Source organism: Giraffa tippelskirchi, chromosome 12, assembly GCF_054371585.1.
Source record: "Giraffa tippelskirchi isolate mGirTip1 chromosome 12, T2T-mGirTip1v1.2.pri, whole genome shotgun sequence".
Lineage (NCBI taxonomy): Eukaryota > Metazoa > Chordata > Mammalia > Artiodactyla > Giraffidae > Giraffa > Giraffa tippelskirchi.
In genome coordinates, this window is record NC_137286.1 from 101,579,223 (window position 1) to 101,584,016 (window position 4,794).

Below are 4,794 nucleotides of genomic sequence, written 5' to 3' on the forward strand. Positions count from 1 at the left end.
TGACAGCCCCTGGTTCCTGTGACCTTTGAGAGGACCTCCCAGTGGACTCCCCAGGTGGTGCAGTGGTAAAGAACCCGCCCGCCAATGCTGGAGATGTAAGAGATGCAAGTCCGATCCCTGGGTGGGTAGATTCCCCTGGAGGAGGAAATGGCAACCGGCTCTAGTATTCTTGCCTGGGAAATCCCATAGGCAGAGGAGCCCAGCGGGCTAGGGTCCATGGGGTCACAAAGAGTCGACTGAGCCACTGAGTACACACGCTCAATGTGTCAGGAAGCAGGTACCCAAGGAACACCCACCCCACACAGAGCCAAGATGCCCTACTGGTCGTGTGCAAGGTCCCAGGCAGGCACCTTCCAAGGTATCTCAGGTCAGTAGGGCTCAGGGTGGGTGGGAAGGGGAGAGCAGTGAGAGAGTCACTGAGTCACTGAGTGGCCCATGCAGGTCGCACATGGGGACACCAAGTCCTTCACCCAAAGTTCAAAGGCCTGAGCGGAGAAGTCATTCTAGCTCTGGTTTGTGCTTTGTCTGTGGTGTTGCAATGAATCATCTACTTCCCCTTTGTCTTCCACTTCTATAAAGAGTGGTATGAGTAATACTCTTCATATTTCCCATTTTAAGAGAAATTCAGAAAGTTTAGATAGACTGGGGGTTCTTGTTGCCAGATTTTTTCCCCTTAAACAGTTTCCCCCATCTATATATAAGTAAACAACTCTCTTACACAGGCACACATCAGAGGTAAGTCCTTCATGGCCCAGCTCTGGCCTGTCCTGTCACATGGGCAAACAAGGAGAACCCCCGATGGATGTTACTGAACAAGACCCCTAAGTGCTAGCTGTTTGGAGGAAGAGAAAAATATAAACAGTGAGTATATATTTCAGCCTTTCCCAAACTACCAAATGACCCAGAAATGCTTAATTAGAGGACATGTTAAGGGACATTGGAAATATGAAATGTGAATGAGCAAAATTTCTTTGTGGTGGAAAAAACCTGGCTACCAGGCTGTGTCTGCGTGTGCGATTGTGTATAAGAGAGACAGAGAGAAAGAGAGAGAGGAGAGACAGAGAGGGACCCCTCCTTTCTCAGAACTATAACCCTAACTATTAATGGCCAAAGTACTACTGAGGGTCACACTGGCTGTGGAGCCCTCTCACTTATCACTGCCTCCTGTTCCTGCTCGTGTGTTTCAGGAGAGCGTCAAGAGCAAGCCCATGGCGTTCCTTCAGGTTTCCTTTCTGTGGGAACGAGGTGGGGTGGGAATGGGATGCTGGAGCTCCCTCCCTATGCTAATCCCAGCTCTGCCTTTGCTCAGGGCTGCCAGTTTGAGGAGCGTGTGGGTTGTGATCCTTTTGTTCCTTTGGAAGAAAAAAAAATGTGCTGCGGGTAAAAATAGTATTTTTAAATCTTTTTTTAAAAAGAATAAATAATAATGCACATCAGAGCTGATGACAAGGGAGCTGTTTCCCTGGGTGGGACAAAAGAGTGACTGAGCTGGGAGAGGCTGAGGTTTCCCCCAGCCCCTGCTCCAAGCATCTCCTCCACCCTGGTTTCCATCAGCAGTGGGATCTGGGGAGTGAGCCCAAGTCCCACCCCCTCCTCCCGTCGCCTGCTTATACGATTTCAAGACAGTCCACTTGCTCGAAGCCTTTCACTGGGCGCAGGCGGACGAGGCCAGGCTGGCTAACTCTAGGCTCAGCCCACCTGGAGCTGCTCCCTGTTCTCAGAACGTCTCTCCCTGCCTCCTCCTGTCGCTTTCTGGGGTCTCAACTCCTGCTCCTCCCCTCTTCTTGGTCCTGTTTATTCTTTTCTACGTTTTACTTGAGAATTCCAAACCTTTTCTCTAAATTCTCGTTTTCTAGATTTGTGTAGGTTTCACTGTCAGCAGCATCGTCTTCCACCTTGGAGTGGGGCATTTTTAAAAGAATTTCAGCTCCATCCAAGAAAGCAGACTCTCAGGGACTTGTCCAGCTGGGGCAGGAGGCACTGAGAGTCAAGAGACACTGGGTCTCTCCGGTCCTCCACCCCCGTGGCATGGTTTCCTTCTTCTGAGACACTTGACTTTGAGGCAGGAACTGGCTCCTACATGAATTAAATAAAATACAACCAATAACACCAACATAAAAGCTCCTGAAGGTAGGTAGGGACCTCCCCTTCTGCACCACCCTTGGGTCCTGGCTCATCCCCACCCACATCACTTGGCAGCTGCAGAACTCCGGTGCTCAGACGGTGGGTCAGCCATCACTCCTCACCTTGGAGGAAGGGTGACAGAGAAGGTTGCAGCAGGTCCTACTTACGGATAAAACCACTAATGATTCACCTCAGAGCTCTTGTAATCCAACTTTTAAAAAATTTGTAGGTGAGGAATATGAGAGTCAGACATGTCAAGTCACATACCTAATAACCCGGAATTGCTTGGTCTAAGAGATGGTGCTAGAACCCAGATATAAGCGTTCTTGCTCACAGCTCTTTCCACCAGGCCATGGGGCATCCCCGCAGTGTGCTAAGACAAGAGCCATCTGGCCACTTAAAATACTTTTGTTTTTGTACTTTTTCCACGAGTTTGAAAGGCACTAATTGGCCTACTTTACAAAGAAAAACTATATCTGTACATACTTATGTACACATGTGTGTGTGTATTTCCTAACGGTTTTAGAATCGGTGTCACAGCATGTTGCGGCTGGATTCACTTGGCGATCACGTGCTACAGCCCCTTCAAGTTACTAAGGAGACCGAGTGTCTGGTGGGGCCAGAGCGGAGCCACACTGTCCACTTTGCTGGCTCCTGAGAACAGCCCTTGAAAGTCAAAGAAGCTTTCCTTTTTTGTTGGACAATCCGATAGATTTTTTTTTCCTTTTCTTGGATGTGCACCTGGAGCAGTCAAGTCCACATCTGCTCACCACGCGCCCGTGATGCTGGAAGGCCACGGCTGAGAGGCTGATCGGCGGTCTTGTCCGCTCACAGCTGGGTGCAGGGCCCTCTGCAAGCTGGCAATGCTCAGACCTGCCCGCAGCCTTGCCCCTGGTCCTCGTCTTCTCTTCTGAGCCACAGTCAGCCTGATTCTGTTGACCAGAATGAGGGGCACGTGTAGTGAAAGTGTTAGTCACTCGGTCGTGTCTGACTCTGTGCGACCCCGTGACTCTATTTCCAAATAAAGTCCCATTCTGAGATATGGAGGGGCATTAGGATTTCAACACATGAATTTGGGGAGGCACAGTTCACCCCCTAACAGAGTGATGGAATAGTATCATGTTGTAATGCCTCATGAAACAGTGAATCTAGGCAACGGCCATCAGTAACTGCTAAAACCACTCAGTGGAAAGCTGATGAGAAACTTTACAGTGAGTGAAGCAGGCCGATAACAACAAACCCACCGGCTGATCTTGACATCACCAGATACAAGACACGCAGGCCTCACGCTGCCTCTCCGTGTGATGGAAGAGGAAGCATACAGCGGTGCCTTCCATGTGTTCTTGCCTCTCTCCTCTCCAAAAGCAAAAACAAGGACCTTAATCTGATCAAGCCTTTGATGGAAATGTAAACGGACCATTCAGAAGATTTACAAGTGAGAAAAAAATGTGTCGAATCACACCTTAGGTGTGTGATCAGCAAAATCCAGAATGTGGGAAAACCAGGACAAAATCCCTGGTTTCTTAACAGATGTTAGAGGGAAAAAAAAAGAGGAAGTGGGGACCTAGAGGTCCAAAGAGACTTAAAAAAGTGTATCAGCTGAACTCGCTGTGTGCATCTTGTGTGGTTTGGATTTGAACAAGTCATCCATAAAATACAAAAATCATATAAGAAACTGTCAGGGAAATTTGAACACTGGATATTTGGCGATGTTAAAAAAAAATCACTAATTTTTTGGAAAGAGGTATTTGTTCATTCTTGGCTGCCCTGGGTCTTTGTTGCTGCTCACAGGCCCTCTCTAATTGTGGTGTGAGCACCTCTCACTGTGGTGGCCCCTCTCACTTCGGAGCACAGGCTCCGGGCACGTGGGCTTGGTAGTTATGGCTCACGGGCCTAATTGCTTGTGACATGTGGGATCCTCCCAGACCAGGGATTGAACCCGTGTCCCCCACATTGGCCGGTGGACTCCTAACCACTAGACCACTGAGAAAGCCCCAAATCATCAATTTTTTAAGTGAGATAATAGTGTTGTTGTAATTTTTAAGTCCTTATTTTCAGAGATACCACTAAGGTCCCTACCGATGAAAAGTTAGTGTCTTGGACTTGTTTCAAAATAATTTGAGAAAGAGGTGCTAAATTGGGTGAATCCAGATGACTTGCGATTGGCTCGGTGTTGAAGCTGGGGTGATGGGTATATGGGGTTTCATTATACTCTTCTCTCTGCTTTTATACGTTTGAAATTTTCTATAATAAAATGTTAAAAATTGATGAGGTGGTTCTCCTCCTATAAAAGTCCTATCTATTCATCTCTGTTCTGGATACTATCCCATCTTGTCTTCTCAAGGACTTAGCTTTCCGTTTATTGCCTCTCTGAGCATTGTTAAGTCTCTCCTTCCCTTCCCCTGAGTCACCCCACAGCTTATAAACACCTTCTACTACTTACCATTTTTTAAAAAAGAAAGAAAGAAAATATGGAAAATCAACTTTAATTCCTCCCTTGGCCATTCTTCTCTCTCTCCATCTACCCGATTTTTCTATCTCCCCTGTACAGTCCAAACTGCTCTTCCTGTGTACGAACTTCTTAAACCCTCACCATCCATTCACTCCTCAACCAACTGCCCTCTGAGAAACACGGTCAGGGTCACCAGCATCCTACAGGTTACCAATTCC

At 47.6% G+C, this 4,794-nt stretch overlaps 1 long non-coding RNA gene across 1 annotated transcript; it reads left to right on the forward strand.

Moving 5' to 3' along the window:
* The first annotated feature begins 721 nt into the window (after positions 1-721).
* On the forward strand, positions 722-4,594 carry LOC145529277 (uncharacterized). The gene is made up of 2 exons (XR_014071081.1): positions 722-861; positions 2,651-4,594. It is a non-coding gene; the product is annotated as an uncharacterized LOC145529277 (long non-coding RNA).
* Positions 4,595-4,794: the final 200 nt, after the last annotated feature.